Source organism: Anas platyrhynchos, chromosome 13, assembly GCF_047663525.1.
Source record: "Anas platyrhynchos isolate ZD024472 breed Pekin duck chromosome 13, IASCAAS_PekinDuck_T2T, whole genome shotgun sequence".
Lineage (NCBI taxonomy): Eukaryota > Metazoa > Chordata > Aves > Anseriformes > Anatidae > Anas > Anas platyrhynchos.
Genome location: NC_092599.1, coordinates 12,004,823 through 12,021,863, shown reverse-complemented (window position 1 = coordinate 12,021,863; position 17,041 = coordinate 12,004,823). Strand labels below are relative to the sequence as shown.

At 49.1% G+C, this 17,041-nt stretch overlaps 1 long non-coding RNA gene across 4 annotated transcripts; it reads right to left on the bottom strand.

The window, feature by feature from the left end:
* Nucleotides 1–1,134: 1,134 nt before the first annotated feature.
* On the bottom strand, nucleotides 1,135–15,763 carry LOC140003593 (uncharacterized). Of its 4 annotated transcripts, none has more exons than XR_011812500.1 (5): nucleotides 13,189–14,652; nucleotides 9,675–9,752; nucleotides 5,715–8,833; nucleotides 2,591–2,666; nucleotides 1,135–2,184 (listed from the first exon to the last, which is right to left on the bottom strand). It is a non-coding gene; the product is annotated as an uncharacterized lncRNA (long non-coding RNA). The 4 variants fall into 4 exon arrangements; XR_011812501.1 differs by having other exon boundaries at nucleotides 1,135–2,152; XR_011812502.1 differs by lacking the exon at nucleotides 13,189–14,652 and adding an exon at nucleotides 15,461–15,763 and having other exon boundaries at nucleotides 1,135–2,666.
* Nucleotides 15,764–17,041: the final 1,278 nt, after the last annotated feature.

Genomic DNA, 17,041 nt, shown 5'->3' with positions numbered 1-17,041 from the left:
TATTGATGCAAGTCTGGAAGAGAAGAGCCAGCTAAGGCACCCTACACTGCCCAGCCATGGGCTGGTTGCTGCATGCAGCACGAAAAATATATGACTTCTGCTCTGATGGTGTCTAACTCAGACAGACCTGCTTCTGTCCTGGTTTTCTAATTCTAACCTGGTCTGTCTTTAAGGGAGGGCACACAGAAGGACCACATGGAGCAGGTGTTTGAGAGTTTCTGGTTCCTCCTTTGCTACACCTCCCCAGCTCTGCCACCCAAACACCCTGTGTCTCCTCTGCTCTGAGGACAACCCAAAAGCTAGCACAACACGCTCAGATCTCATGGCAGAAGGAAAGCACCTAGGTACCATGCAGAGAAAGGAGGCAATGGAGGCTGCAAGCAAGCCTGGAAAACCAGCCTATTTGCATTCTCATTAGCTATACGGGAAACAGTGAGGAAGATTTTTTTGGCAACGAAGCTAGCCATTGACTTGCTCACTTGGCTGAAAGGCTGATGCCAAGGAGCAGCAAAGCGAAGCAAGAGAGCTGGCCCGGAACCAGGGGATTTTGCAGAGCTCTCATTTTGCATTCATTGCCCTTAGTCCAGGGGTCTTAAGTGTCGTCAGTTTTAGGGCACGAGTGAGAAACTGGACCGCAAAAGCAGCTCTTCCCTATTTGCATACAGGCATCTCTGCCATTCCCTTCCACTTCAGCCTTGGCCAAGCGGCCTGGAATTTGGATAGGAAAGCCCTCCAGAACTCCAGTGCTCCTGCGTTTGGGAGGACTTGGCCCTGGCTGGCAGGGGCAGGAGCGGCGGCTGGCCCCATTCTGGCAGCACGGCCGTGCTTGCAGCACCCAGCCAGTGCTCACCGCTGCACTCCGGCTCCAGGAGAGCTCTACTGATCAGCCAGCTCCTCCAGGACACAGCAGTCACCGTAATCCTGGTGGCACCGCTGGGTGATAAATAACTGAAAGCATCGCTCACTCACCTGGGAGCCCCCAAACATATCGGGCATCTCAATTGCCCTGTCCTTGTCATCTCCAAAGACAACGCCTCCAGCAGAAGCAGCACACCCTGCCCATACCACACGGTGCTCAGGATGCACCTGCCCCACCACAAACACCGTGGAGCAAAGGCAGCCTGCAGCATGAGCACCGCTGCTCTTACAGTGCTGTGTGTGGCATTATGTGGCATATTGCCTATTAAGATTTGCTACTGTGGGTTGCAAGCAACAAAAATAGACATGTTTTAGAACACCCTAAGAAAGCTTGACAAGAAATTGGAAAATCTGATGTCAGCTGGGCAGAGAGACCCTGTTCCCAGCAGCTCCACTGAAGGCTCGGAGGTGGCTACCTGTCGTGGAAGCTGTTTCCCCTAACTGCCCATTCAAACAAATAGCTTCGATTTGCCCTGGCTTCATTCACACGCTTTTTATGTTTACTTTACCAATAATATTCTAACAAAGGCATTTACTGTCAGGAACATTTACAGAAATGGCAAATAATAGAGACCTCATAAACACAGCAATTCAGACCAGAATCTGGATCTGAAAGTCACGTACTACTATTTAAGAGAAGAAACAATGCCGTGTGAACATTCACCCAAGCCAAAGTCACCAGCACAGCTGAAATTTCAACCATTCAGTAGCAACGGGTTCATTATCAAGATATATTGCCTGAATTATTTCTAGATGTTATTCAGAGAATTATTTCAAATCATTAATATATGTAAGAAAATAACTGGCTCTGAACAGAAGAATTAAACTTGTCACATTAGAGCTGAATAAATGCCCTGCAGCTATTCACTGCCCTGCTTTTGGATACACTAATTGCCCCAGATCCAATCTTTAACCCCGTTGGGGCTGAAGGAAACATTCTCCTGGGGCTCTGTGTGCCGTGGCTTGGGACACGATCCTGGGGATGCCGACCTGCTCTCTGTAGGGGGACCGTGGCCTTATCTCGTGGGCTCTCCATTGTATTTGGAGGAGGAGACTCACAGTTTTGCCTTTCACTTACCCTGGGGTAATTCCTGCGGTCTTCAACAGAGCCGTAGGAGGAGAACCACGCCAGGTTTGGTCTTGTCCTGGGTCATTGTTCCAGCATCTTGGGGAGGTGCAGGCAGGAGCAAGCAGGATCGGGCACTTTTCTGCTTTTCTGGGCTCGGTGCTGCTCCTACCGGGCAAAAGGGAGCCTGGGCAATACACCTGAGCACAGGACATGCATGAGGGAATAAATCATGACACTGAAATCCTTGTCTGTGCTCCCTCACAGAGCAACGCAATGTCCCTGCAGGGAGCCAGGACCCCAGAGCATGCTAACAGTGGGTCCTGGGCTGGGACCATCCTGGCACCTGCCCTATGGGAAAGGGCAGGTGCAAGGCTGCGGGATTGGGGCAAGAACCACAGATCCAGGCATTTTGATAACACCTTCACCAACTGTTTTTGTTTATTGTTTTTGTTTTAAATGCCCACAGTACCTCATAGATGCCAGAAAATCATTGCACCTCTCCATGCCCACAGAGACACGCAACCCGATCAACCTCCATTTGCACCAGGGGTGACTTGCACCCCACGGGCCATATCCTTCGGCCACACAACCCCTCCCCATTACCTGTACGAGCAGCCTTGTCCTGGGGATCCCTCCAGCACACACAGCATCGCTTGAAGAGTGAGGGTGCAGGACCAGGCTTCAGATGGAGAATAAAGAGAGAGACATTAACAAGTGGAATAACTAAGGAAATGTTTACATGGCTGGTAAGCAGGTGCCTTGGTGGCTGCAGTGTGGCCAGGGCGCTCACTGTTCCTTGTCCTGTTCTTATCAGGCCTTGATCCCATCTCATGAGACCCTGGAGGATCGGCTTGACTGAGGGCAGGACTGAGCACTGAGCAGCCCTAGGTTTTAAGCTCCCCAAAATGACCTCTGTGGGCAAAGACTTTGCACTATTAGGACTTGAAGATGCATTTGAGTAGGTCCTTTCGCAAAGGGTTGACCCCACACATGCAGCTCACAGCCTGGGGGTATCCGATGCCCCAAACCCAAACGGAGCCCCAAGAGCCAGGATATAACTTTTCTGCCACCAATTCCACCAACAATCAACAAAAAAAAAAAGTAATAGCGATAACTGGGAGGATCTGAAAGAGGTCCTTCGGTGCTCCCCCAGCCTCCCCCCCCCCCTTTTTTATTTGCCTGAGTGACAGAGGATTTAAATGCAAAGTGGATCTAATGCACACCCTGAAGTCGGCTGGCAGTATGCAAATGACCTGTCAGATTAAAATCTGAATGAAAGAGATAACAAGCTTATCTTCATAACAAAAGGCTCTTACGGGCAAACTATTTGACGCAGTGTTGATGTTTGTTTTAACCCGTGGACTTTGGGCAGCGCAATATTTCTGGGGCTCTGCTCCCCTCTGCTTTGCTCCGCACGCGTGTGCGTGTGTGTGTTTGCACGGCAACAAAGCCAAGTGCTATGAGAATCGGAAAATTAGGGGGGCAGAAGCCTAGGGAAGGCTCCAACAGTTGATTTCAAAGTCTTTTTCGGGGGGTGGCTCTGCAGAGCCGGTGCCAAACAAGCCAGCAATAGGTCAGCTCACGCCTGCGACCAGCACTACAGCTGCAGTGAGAATAAGCAAACACAGCAGCAGGGGAAAGAATTAACGGGGGGTGCTGGGGGCGAGCCGGGCGATTTATTCTTCTGGCACGTGCGGAGGGGCTGGGGCTGGATCAGCTGTATTTATTCTGTTGAAAGGGGAAAGAAAAGGAGGCAAAAGAGCAAAGCAAGTTTCATCGCACCAGAGAAAACAAAGATTTTCAATAACTCCCCCATCGCCACCCCCCTCCCTGGAAAAAAGGGGGAAAAGGGAGAGAAAAAATAAAAAAAAGCTGCAGGTGCTTGCGAGGGGTCTGTATAGAAGCCACGCGGGGAATTAGCAACTGAGGCAAGTTGCCTTTGGAAAAGGAATCGGCCCTGAATAGATTTGCATTTCTTAATTTAGGGATCATCAGCAGGCAGGAGGCACAGCGAGCATCCCTCGCGCAGCACCCGGGCTTCAAAGCGAGGAGGGACGCGTGGCTGGGAGGCCCGGGCTGCGGGGCTGGCTGAGCTCCTGCTGGGACAGGCTGGAGCCACCCGCAGCCCCTGCTGCCACCCTGCTTTATCCTCCTGGGACAATGAGGAGCCTGTGAGCCCTGAACGATGTATCCCTCACCCAGGGGTGCCACGACCAAATCCTCCTTTCTCAGGGGCTTCCCAGAGCCCTGAGCCCCCGCAGTTTGTGCCTGCTGCTCTGCTCTCTCCCTGCGGAGAAGTGAAAGCCCATGGAGAGGGAGAAAGTCTTCTCTTAGAGCCTCTGCATAGTCTTCAGGCCTTCTTTAGAAGCTTTCCCACATGCTGGAAATCACTGGGGACAGCAATGACATGCTCCTCAGCCAAATTAAATTAGTTGGGTAACTCCCAGCTCTCAGACCCAAACAGCCAAGGAAATTTGGTCAAGTTCTCCTATTGCAGTATGGCAGTTCTGGAGGTAGAGGACAGGCTCCCCAAAGCCCCATTTCCTTTCAGCTTTACCTCCTGCGTGGCTACTCCTTGTAGGAACACGGGCTCTTCAGACCCAAAAGATTAGAGGGCTAAGATTAGGAGTCACAAACCCATGCAACGTGCTCCGTCTGCTAGGCAAGGCTCCGAGGAAGAACAGACCCCTGACGTGTCATTGGCAACAAAGTCCTTGGAGCAGAAAGGCTCTGGGACACGTCCTGCCTCAGAGCAAGCAACGAACTACCTGGACAACCAAAGGACTAGATGGGATTTCAGGGTTGCAGCCTCCAGAAGGACCGAGGAGGGCTGGATAAGGAGTGATTTATTTGGGATACTGGCAGGAACGCATTCCAAGCGCTGGCATGCTCCGCAACAGGAGCCACGGTGCCTTTGCTGCTTGGCCGGGGAAAAACACACTAATGCCAACGTAATTGTTCAAGGCCTATTTCAGTTTATGTTTGGCAAATACTAAGCACCATAAATGGCCAGCTGGGGCTGAGGAATGGTGCATAAGGGCGATCTTTGCACAGGACACCTTCCCACACGTGCTCTGAAACTGCTCAGGATCTGCAGCCTCCGAGGCCAGCAGGTGTGTTCGTTTTGGTCGTGGAGTGCACGAGTGGGCTGAACAGCTTGGGAGCAGTAGTTGCTGCAACAGCTCTCACCACCTGTTATGGTTATGGAGCAACTATGAGCAAAATGTGGTTCTCTCAAATTTGTTTAAGGCTGTTTCCTACCCTTGCTCACTTTTTGGCTACTGCTTCTCTAGGACTGGGGGCAATGCAGGCACGGGATTTGGCTCCTCAGCTGGATCAGCAGCTCTCTCTCCATTTTGGGGTAAGGGGGGATGCTCACCCACATCAAAGCTACTTGGTACCAACAGCAAATGCCAGAGAAATTGGCACGAACAGACATGGGAACCAGACGAGGGCGAGAATGCAGCCAGAGGGGCTGGTGTAAAAATCAAATTTCCAGTCCTAGAGTTTTTTGCTGCAGCATTTCCCATGTTCCAGGAACAGCTCTGCTGGGACCTCTCCCCACACCTGGGTTTTAACAGCTGGCCCGACAGCACAACCCATGCTATCAGCTCACGTTGTTATCATGAAGCTTAAAATATAATCACCCCCCCCTCACCCCATATAGCTTCAGATTTAGCTCCTAACAACAACTGATGAGGGATGTGAGGGGTGCTCACAAACTGACCTGGGTGCCCAGCTTCAGGAGGCTGGGCTCCAAAAGCTCCTTCCGGCAAAATGCTGCAATTTGGAAGAGGATCTTCACCACTCAGGCACCTCAAACAGGTGCCATAAAGGTGTGCAGCACAAACAGTCCCACGTTCCTCAGCTGGAAAAGTGAATAGCTCTGGGGAAAGCCTGAAAATGTAAAAGTATCCTAAAGGTTTCAGACACAGCTGGCAAAAAACTCCAACAATTCAATCAACCCTTCAAAAAAGCCTCCTCGTTTTCAAGCCAAGGTCATTGTTTTGGCTGGTGTGTTAGATCACGACCTCTAAATCTTGGACAACACCGCAGCAAGGAAATAACACATTTTTTGTGATTCAACCCGAGGATTTGGGGAAAGCATAGCCCGCTCTACTCTGAACAGGAATCGGGGAATATTCGCTGCCAAGAATAAACCTGGAACAAAGAAATGAGCACGAGTGTACAGAAAATGTAGGTCCTGGTTGCAGAAAACTATTTTTATTATGGTATTTCCATCTGTATGGATAACAAGCGTTTAACCAGAGTGTTTCAAGAGTCATAGGTGTGCTGGGACATGGCTCTACTAAACAGAGCTCCCTAAGCAGTACAGTTTTGCAGTGCTTAGGGCCCATCCTGACCATTTGGGGGATCATCTAGCCCCAAATTCTGCCCAGAGGGTCCATCCCCTTCCTGCTGAAGCTCTGTTTGAGGTAATACAGAAACTCAAAGCAGGAACTTCTTGTGAAAAGGCAATCCCAATTCCTCTAAAATCAGCACCAAAACTCTGTCTGGCTTAATTAGGGCCAGTACTTCACGCCATCAGGCCTGTTTTTAAAGTGCCTTGCCCAACTTTGGCACTATATAAACAGCAACAAGACACGAACACAGTGCTCCTGCCCCGCTCCTTTACATCATCTGTTTTAGTGGTTTGGGTTTAAGAAACAGCAGCGTACAATCTGTGTGCTGATCGAGCCTACCGGGCACGTAAGACAGAACCCTCCTTGTGCTGGGTTCTCAACTCTCGGCCTTTCCTCAGCAGTGAATCCAACCAGTGGGATCCTCAGCTGGCATCGCTCAGAGCTCGTCTGAGCGCAGTGACACACGCAGCTTTTCTGCAGCACAGCTCCTGGCCCGGCCTGCACAAGGAGGAGAGGATGTTTGCTCCAGAAAGGTACGATAGGATCTGGAGAGCTACACTACCACAGCAAGGGTGGGAGGGTGAAGCCAGACTGTTGAGAGAAGGCAGACAGTGCATGACAAGCTGGAATTAATATCTATGTATTTTTAAAAGGAAAAGAGTCCACTGACGGGAAATATCTGGACACTGGTGTACAGCCCGAGACCAGAGTTCCCTTTCTTGGAGGCCACGTGAAGAGCCCTTGAAGTCCTTTGGCTGTGCTCATCCAGAGGGAGCATTAAGCTGAGCTGCTTCCAAACAGCTTTTCTGCAAAACGACCAGCGGCGTCTCCTCGCCCTGTGCCACCAGAGACCAAGCTACCAAACCTTAACTCGTGAGGCACACACGGTCCCCTTCCAGCCCGTAGCCCCCTGGCCAGAAGTGCTGCTGATGTGTGGGGCAACCTCCATCAGCTGAAGATTTTCTGGGTGCCCTCCCCAGCTCCTACACCGCTTTTTGCCAGCCTTCTGCACCCATGAACCTCCAGGGCCTCTCCATGCCTCAGTTTCTCCAGCTATAAAGCTGTCAATAAAGAAACTCCCACTTCCCCAGGCTTTTTCTTCAAATTATTACGATTCCTTCCCTTTTACAATAGCAATGAACAGACACAGCCAAGATTAAAATCACACAGTAAAAATATACAAGAAAAGGCAGTCCTGCTCCAGACAGCACTGAACAGAGACTGTAATCAGTTTGAACTGGGTCTGCTCATGTTTTTTTGCCAAAGCATCAGCACTTTGTAAATAATACTGCAATTCCCTGCTTCACAGGGTTGTTTTAAACCCTCGGTCATTTCAGCTCGGGTGTAGAATAGCAGTATGAATATCAGCCTTTCCCACGCGAAGCAGCTTTATACTGCTAAATTGAGGCACATGGGAACAGACTCAAGTATTTTACCTGTAGCTTCCAAGCCATTGTGCCACGTACAGACAACGCATAATTTCAGCCCCCTTGGCTACAGAAGGATGGTGGACGGAAGAGGAGGTTGGTGGCAATGTAGAAATAGCTAATATACAAAGCCAGAGATAAAAAGCTTTATGACATTAAAAAAAAAAAAAACAATACAGAAAATCCCCTTGCATTCCCAAATCATCAGGAATTGACTGACTTACACTCTTGGCCATTTAAGTATGAAATAAATAAAGAAGATGTTGTTCATTTTGTGTGTGTGCCTAATCCCACATTCTCAATACAAATGCATTTAACCTTGTCCCTTTAAAAGAGCTCTGGACAATCAGAATCATCTTTACAGAAGACTGCGCCTGCTTTTAAATTAGCTTTTTAAAAAGCAGCCGTTCTCTCTTTCCTCTTTTCCAATTCCCATTCACACTCGGCGCAGATAAACACTGCCAGGCCAGAGCTGGGAGCCCTCCGAAAGTTTAAATGGAAACCACGCTTCCGAGGAGTGCTGCTTTCTCCCTGCAGCGAGCGGGCATTTACTGCCTGCCCGACACCATCAGAGGCTCAGGGATTTTGTCCAAGTGTCTCAGCAGCACCTCACTCAAATAACAAAACCAAGGTTTGGACTGAATAGCTTGCAAAACCTCATCAGTCTGTGGAACCACTCATCACTCACCTGGAGATGATTTTATACCTCTGCAATGCCATGGAGCGTACCTCACGACCTCAGAAATGTTTCTACCAGGTGAAGGTCAAATCTATCCAACCTCATTTTTGCCTGTCCTGACTTTACATCCAAGTGCCCAGCCCGGCTCACAGCCACACGGGGAGTTGTTCCCGGCAGCGACCTCTGTGTCAGGCATGAACTGGGGAACCGGAGCAGGATTTGACCCAGAACATTGATTACTAACCTCCTTATTAATCACCTGTCAGCAGACACAGAAGCACGCTGCGAGCTGCAGTGAAGTACAGCGATGATGTGGGTTATGCAGCCTCTCTCCACGTTACGGCTGGGAACAGGAGCACACAGGCCTGGGTAACTCCTGCTGGGGAGAGAAGGGCTTCTGGCAGGACACACAGCTGCAGCTGGGTCTGGCCACCACACACAACCTGCTGCCATCACCATCCTCAGGGCACGGGTGTCCTCCCCTCACTGTGTCACGGGACGGACGTCCGTGGTGATGTTTGGAAGTGATACAGAGAAAGGACCGTGTTTGTGGCCAGAGATAGCTCACGTGGGGATCACAACAGGAATCATTAGGGAAAAAGTTTTTATCCTGGAAAGACAGGGATTTAACCACCCTTATGAACAGAACAGCACACTCCAGCGATGACATTGCTGTTTGGTTTGCAAGCTGAGGCACTGCAGCCCCGCAGAGAGGGCGCCTGGCTTTAGCAGGGGGCTTTGCATCCCACAGGGCACGGCTCAGCCCAGGCAGGGACCACCACATGGTGCCACCCTTGCTGGCAAGACTCCGGTAAGGATGGATCTGCCTCTGGTGGCACAAGCAAGGAGCCAGCAGCCAGTACACCCACAGCCTGATCTGCTGCTGGGGCCGTCTCTGAGGCTGCCCACGGCAGTGGGTTTGAGCCAAAACCCCAGACCCACCCAGAAAGAAGGGTAATGGACAAGAGTCCATTACAAAGCAGTTTGTAACCCCACTGGGGGAAGTCTGGCTGCTTCTCTAAGCTTCCCTGTCCTCTAGCATGGGGACTAACAGTGCCCAAGGGCATGCCCCAAGCACTAACACCTACGCTGCAATCAGAGTTTGGCACAAGGAACGCTACAGGAGTGGTATAGCCACAGCGAGACGAGGTAATGCTGCCCACCCCAACCCCTTCCAGTCCCCCACAGGTTCGGAAAACAAGCATTATGCATGTGACCTGCTCTGTCCTCACGTACAACAGCAAGGCAACAGCTCCGGGCTGAGGCATTCGCTCCTGTTAGACCAGCTGGAAGCACTGGAGCGGAAAAAAACAGACACGTTATTAATACCCAAACTCCTCTTCAAAACGCGTAAGAATATTCCATGCTGTGGTCTGCAACTGAATTTCCTGAATGCCATCCTAAACAGTTCTACAATCTTAATTCAACGTTCCTCGTAGGCTGGTTTACGTGTCTCAAGCAGAGAGCCCCTCGGGTCGACCACCAGAGCGGTGCAGGACGAGCCCTCGGTGCCCGCACATCGCGCCCACAGGAGTAGGGCAAAAACTTCTTACGTGACAAAAACAGCTTCTCAAACCAAAATGATGTTCAAACCAAAACTTTTCAGTCATACATTGCTGCCTTTTCAACCAGAAATGAAAATTAGAGTGATTTTTCAGGATGAATTATGGTTTTTAATCAATAATTGTTCTTCAGCACTGAAAAAAATGTCTGGCTTTGCCTTCTTCTGAAGCATTGGAAAAATAAACATCCCTGAAAACTTTTAGGGCAAAATGAGTATCTTCCCCTTGCCATGGTTTCCAGTAAAACATATTTTGAAGAAGGGGAAAAAAGCATCGGCATACTTCAGCAATGCACATTTCCAGTAACACTTTTCTTTGTAGTTAACCGTGGTAGCCTCGAACTGCAACACAGACAAGCCCAGAACGAAGAGCACTGAAGTAAGAGGTGCAGGCTGGAAAAGACAGGCTGGATCGTGTATCAGTAAAATTGGTCTAAGTGTTCAGATTGAAACATATAAGGTATGACAGGGAGAAGGAAAAAAGTGCCCTATATTTGAGAAAGAGCAGACAATCTCATAAGCAGAAATCCGGCCGTGTGCAGAGCGCGGGGCAAGTGCTCCATGTGCGACACAACCTTGTGCAGCTCCAGGCAGGGTTTGCAGAAACCCACGTTGTGGAGAATGTTATTTTTAAGGATCGCAGGGTAAAACACAGGTGACCTGTTGGGTACGATGAGCTGTGGGTGCTGGGAGACCTGGGTTTCGTGGCTGGCGGCACTGCAGGCTCCGGGTGAGCCCAGCCAAGCGTGCTCGCTATCTCCGAATCTCACTTTCTGCAGCAGTAAAACGAGGCTGTTTCTCAAGAGCGTTAAGAGGCTAAATTCATAAATATTTGAAATTTGCTTTGAGATCTCTGAGGGACAGGAATTCAGCCTGCCAAACAACTGCAGCGTGCCGCACCTTCGAGGCATGGTGAATGTTAGCCAATTAACTGCAGATTATTATGTTTAGAGGAATTAAAATAAACTCCTGGATTCCTAGTCGCTGTAGCTGGGAGGGGTGCAGCACGCAAATAGCATTCCTGGGTGCATCAGCAAGGGGGGCTCCCCGCGCAGAGGCAGCACCAGCACCGCTCAACAACTGCTCATCGCCCTCCTGCACCCGCAGAGGCTGCTGGCGAGGGCAGGGGGGCATTTGCCTTGGAGCTGACCTTCTTTAGAGGCTCCCATTCCTCCTTACCCCCAGCATTTCCCTCCAAAGGTTTGCGTTTGGAGCTGGGAGGGGAGCACAGCAAGCGACACAACTGGTTAAAAACGACACTGCCCGCGAATATTGGCTTTCCAGCCTGCCGCCGAGCAGCTCGGTGCCCAGGCGTAATCGGAGCAGTGGTCAGTTTGCGAAGGACTGGATATATCTGCGACTCCGGGAGCGGGAATCAGAGCCATGCAGATAAGGCTGTCATCAGAGATAACAGCAGTCAACAACCCTCGGCGTCATTATCTCCGCAGAGGGAAAAAGCAGGCAGCTCCCCTTAATATACAAAGCGCGGCAGTTATATATGTCTCCTTTACAATGATAGATGGTAAGGGATAAAGGGGAAATCTAACAGAAAGCCTTCAAAAGCCAGCCTGCTTCACATCCTCCCGCTCCCAAATTGCGAGTGTGTGTTCAGAGCAGCAGCAAACGGCCGCGCTCCGGCTGGGCGCACGCTCTCGCAGCGAGGTAGCGTCGGCAAAACAATTTCGCTGACACGAATCTAAGTGAGGTCTTTTTTTTTTTTTTTTTTTTCTTTTTTTTCTCTCCTTTGGTTAATGGGATTTCTTAAGATGGAATAATGAAGCGGTGACTGTCACAGCCGCCTAACTGGAAGGCAAACAAATTGGCTGGATCAGGCCTTTTTAATTTGAAAAAATAAATAGAATAAACGCGAATTTATTTGCAATGGCTTGATTGCTCTCGGAAACCATGACACCGCTAAGCTCCTTTTTACCTTACAAACTCCGGGAGCAGAGTGCTCGGCGCGGAGCCACCCCAGGGTTTCGCAGGATGCATCCTCCCCACCGTGAGCACGGACAAAACCCAACGCTTCCCCCCACCACGGGCTGCGGCTCCCGGCAGGGACCCCCGTGTCGGCACCGAAACACCAGCACCGAGGCAACCCCATGTAATTGCCCTTCCCCAGCACCCAGGCCAGTCGCCAAGCCCCAGACGAGCTGACCCCCGAAGAAACACCTTAACCAAAGCCCTGTGGGGAGCAGGGCAAGTACTGGAGGGGAGATGGAGGGAGAAGCAAAGTGGTAAAATGCTAACTAAAACGTCTGGGGCTGCTTTCTTCCTGTGCGTTTCTGAAGTGAGAAGAAGCTCACAGAAGGGCATTTAATTAAATCAAAGGGTAAAGGAGGGGGTTGCCGTGCAGCTTGCTATTATGTTACAGTTCACTAAAATGAAAACTTATTTTTAAACCTCTGGTATTAATTTGAGATTATTCAGATACTTAATTAAAAGTGCAGCATGTGTTAAATATTATTTCAACAAAGATTATCATCAAAACCCTATGTAATAAGATCCTTCAATGCTTAGAGCGATATTTTATGCAAATTTTCTATGCCACCAAATGAAGGTCTCTTCAATTTTTTTTTCCTCCCTTCTTCATTTGCTGAAGCAAAATGTTCCAGGCAGGAAAAAAAAAGTTTCTAGAATAACACGGGCACTGCAGATAATGCAGCGCAACAAATAGCACTCAGTGTGGTCACGTTTCTGCGCTCGGCTCCCTTGCTGATACCACTTGGCAATAAACGAGCAGATCAAACGGGCTCCATCAGGGCTGAAGGGCCGGGGTTTGTGCACGCTGAGCTCACCGGAGGTGTCAGCCAGGAGCGCATTTGCCCTGGCAAAACCTCGCTGGAGTAAGCAAGGCAGGATTTCGCCCTTTGCGGTTCGGGAATGAACCAACTGTTTATACCTGGATTGTATAAGATACTGAGGTTTTCAGGGCAAAGAATACGTTTTCCTGTGTGGGATTTCTCCCGTGGCCTTTACTCCCGTGAACGGAGACAGTGAGGTTGATGGGAATGACTCCGGTAAGATCAAGGCTCAGCACTAAGTTTTCAGTGTTGCTTGCACGGCTAGATCCTTTTAAAAATAAATAAAATAAAAATTACTTGCTCTAAGGGACAATATTTTGCCCCAAAGCAAGCAAATAAAAACCAGAACAAGCATCAAATACTTACATGGACTTCCCTCTTCTGCAGTCCTGCCACCAGCAAACTTCTTTTATTGACTGGGGCCAGCGCTGCGCTCACTCGCTAACGAACACCGGACCGAGCCTGAGTGAAGGCTTCATTGTTTAAAGCAAACGTGTTAGTTATGAGGAATTGCTTGTACTGTTTTTCACGTATAAAACATTGTTACTTCACAATACAGAAGAACTTCAAAAAGAATCACGCTCGCTCCTCAGCACGTATGCAATACATTGATTTTTTAAATACCAGGAAGGGCTTCCATGTATTAGAAGCTGCTGTCAAAATATAGGAACCGCAGCCACTTTCAGTTTGAGGAATAGTTCAAGGCATCATCAAAAAAGAGCTCAAAAAAGCTTCCAGAGCACCGCCGATCAGAACTAATGCTCTCAGTGCATTAAGGAGCATGCCTGCATCTAACCCCCCCAGCACACAGGCTCTCTGTGGGTTCCTCACTGAATTCACGGCTGCCGCGCAGCGCTAGAGCCCTGCTGAAATAAGGCGCACGTTCTGCTTAGATGGTGAGCCCTGAAAACAATATAGCCATGGAAAACGCCGAGACTACGCTATAGCGACTGTCACTCGGTCTCGGGTGGTGGTCAGAAGTAAGCCGCACCAGCAACTCGGACAAGAACTAATGCGAAGCGTAATTAAAAAATATCAAAGTCAACAAATCAGAGCAGCACAACGCCGGCCATGGCTTCAAGCTGCGAGCCAGGAGGGGATTCCTGTGTCGGATAAGGATTAGGAGTGCGACTGTCCTCGCAACGAACTGCAGAAAAGGTGCAATAAAGCGCATTTATACAGCAAACCATGGAAGTGAGGAGCAGCACCCGCTTGTAACCATCTGCTCCGTGCTCTCTGCTGCTCACCTCGCAGTGCCTGCACAGCCCCGGTGAGAGCACGGACGCTGCAGGGCGAGCTGCTCACCTTCATGCTGGCCCCTAAAGCCCAGACCCGATGGTACCAAAATCAGCACAACGAGTCCACACGGGATATCCAAGGGTGGGGTGGGGTTGTTTTGTGTGTGTGTTTTTGTTGTTTCTTTTTGAAGGATTGTATAAGCAGGCAAAGAGGGGGAAAAAAAAAGTAATAACCATTAGCTTTTAATACTAGCTGCTACTATTAATATTTAGTATTGGCTTTTAATCATAGCTGTGTGTATTGAACATGGGAGAATACTTAGTGCTGAAATAACCCATAGAATCAATCGTGCAATTTAAGCTGTATGTTTGTCTCAAGATCCAGGCATAACATGATACATCATCCTCGTTTTCACACGTACCTACATAAATATACACAAATAAAAAGCTGCTTCTCCGGGAACCTACAGACACGACGCGCACCTTGACTTGGCCATTCTTCGTCGCAACCTCAGAAATTATTTCTAGATTATGAGTGCGACTATTTCTAGATCGTTATTATTGCTTTTTACTTCGGGGGGAAGGCAACGAGGCTGCCCCCATCCAAAAGCCCCCCCCTTGGCACCACGGGACCCCCTCCGACCCCCTCCCCAGCCCCGCACGGAGGCGGCCGGGGGCCCCCGGCGCTGGGCGAGCGGCAGCGGCAGGAGGTTGCTGCCCTCTATCGGCCCCCACAGCCCAGCTCCGGCAAATTTGGGAGAGCCAAGCCCTGCCTCTGCGCCTCGTCTCCACTCTTCGATAATTAATGACTTCTTGGACCGCCAAATCCCCCAAGGAACGGCTGATACTTCTTCTTATGCCGCTTGCAACCCTCTGACAACACAGCCCAAAGGACAATACAAATATACAGCTTGATGAAGCTGTTAAACAAATACGAAATGCCTGTGTTTTGGCCCACCAGTCTAAACAATGTGATAATGGCAATAATAGCTCTATTCACAGCATAGCTTTCCCAGTACAGCTCTTGTAAACTTTCACTATCTGAACTGTTAAACAAAACTCGGCCTTTATCAAGGGCCCTTTGTGCTTTATCTTGCTGCTTTATGCGCTACAAAATGATCCCCAAAGTGATCGAGACAACCCAGGAAAGAAAAAAAAAAGAGGCAGCACGAGATTCCCACAAAAGCAGCTGACCAGATATTGAAAAAAAATTAAATAAGATAGATGGGACTCGCAACGATCAAAGCAGTGAGGAAGAAAAAGAAAAAGATGAGAAGAAAAGGCACCAAATCCAGAGGCAGAAGGACCACGAGGGCATCCACAGCACCAGGGCCGAAGCTGCACGCTCGCCCCATCCCTTGGGGCAGCCGAGGCATGAGCGTGCCAGGACGGGCGCTCACCTTCATGGAGCACGAACGTTCCTCTTGGTCCTGTCCTTGCTTCCACTGGGTATGAAAATCTGGAGAAACGCCACAAAATTAAGTTAAACCAGTGTGAGTTTGGAATCAGATTTCCAAATATAGGCATTTTAAAGGGTGAACAGTTGTTCCTCCTAATAACATAAAATGTTGGGGTCAGTCCTGTTTCCACTGAAGTCTATGTCAAGTCCTCATAAATACACATCTACAGATTGGTGTCTAAATAGAAAGAGAATTACATACATGTGTGTGTATATGCAGACTGCATTAAAGATAATAAATATGCACGCTCTCCCTGCACAAACATGCATGTCGGGGTAAGCACTGAAGCACATAAGAAAAAAAAAATATATATATAATATAATATATATATATATATATATATATATTTTTTTTTTTTTTTTTTTTTAAGGCATTTAAACTCACTGATGAGATCATGACTTCCAGCCACCGTACACTACGGGGGAAAAGTACAGATTATAATTTAAAGCACCTAAGAGTGGACTGACTTTTTCAGAAAAGAAGCCAGACATCAGCTCCCAGATGTCAATGGACCCCGGCTCTCAGGTAACAGCTGAGGAAAAAAAAAAAAAAACCACAAACCAAGTCGTGTTTCTGGTCCTAATCAGTTCGCCCGCGTGTTTCTGGCAGGGGCCACGTAACACCACGGTCTCAGAGCAGATTAATGCTTCGAGATGAACTCTGAGGCTGCTCAGTGCTGAATAGCCATCCTCTATCTGACACTATTTTTAATAAAAACAAACCAAGTTAATTCCTTCCTGAAGGTCTTTCAGCCTTACCTGCACCCATCTGTTGGTTCATAAGAGCTCCGAGAGTGAAGGCTGCTCTTAATTTCTGCGGCTGGTGTGAGGCAGAGGACAGGGCTGGCTCCAAAGCCGGCTGTGCTGAGAGCACACAGCGCAGTGAGAGCTGAGCAGTCAGTCTCTCTCGGTGCCATACTTTGCAAACTTTATCCCATCTTTTTACTCTGTTGCTTTTAGAGACAGATTAGCTCTTACGGATAGCAAGCAGGGATGTGAGGCTTGCCGAAACGGCCCGGTGAAATGTATTTTAAGTCACATTAGTAAAGGTCTCCGTCACAAGGAGGTCAGCACATGCAGCAGAAAGATGCTACGTGAGCAGCTACCGGCTCCTGCATTTTATCTTTATAAACAAATGCATCCCTACAGTAACTGTGTCCGTTTGCCTGTATGGAGCTCATTAACGGCTGGGTCACACTCAAAATCCTACAGCTTACGGCATATGCAGGGGAAATTATTTTTCAGATGCTCTCTGGTCCTACTCCTCTGCAGAGGCTCCGAGCCACCCACATAGCCTCCATCCACCGTGGTCTGGGTGCACAGCGCCTATCGATCTGCATTTTTAAACTGCCCCCATATAGTAGAGGTTTTACATTAATAACTGCTGTCGGCCTTCACCGATCTTAAAGGGATACCAGCAACATGTTTGAAACGCATTTGTCCTTTTTTTCTCTGAAACAAAGCGAGGAAGAGACACACCTCCTTTAAGAAAAAAGAAAACCAAAAACACATCCCAAACTGC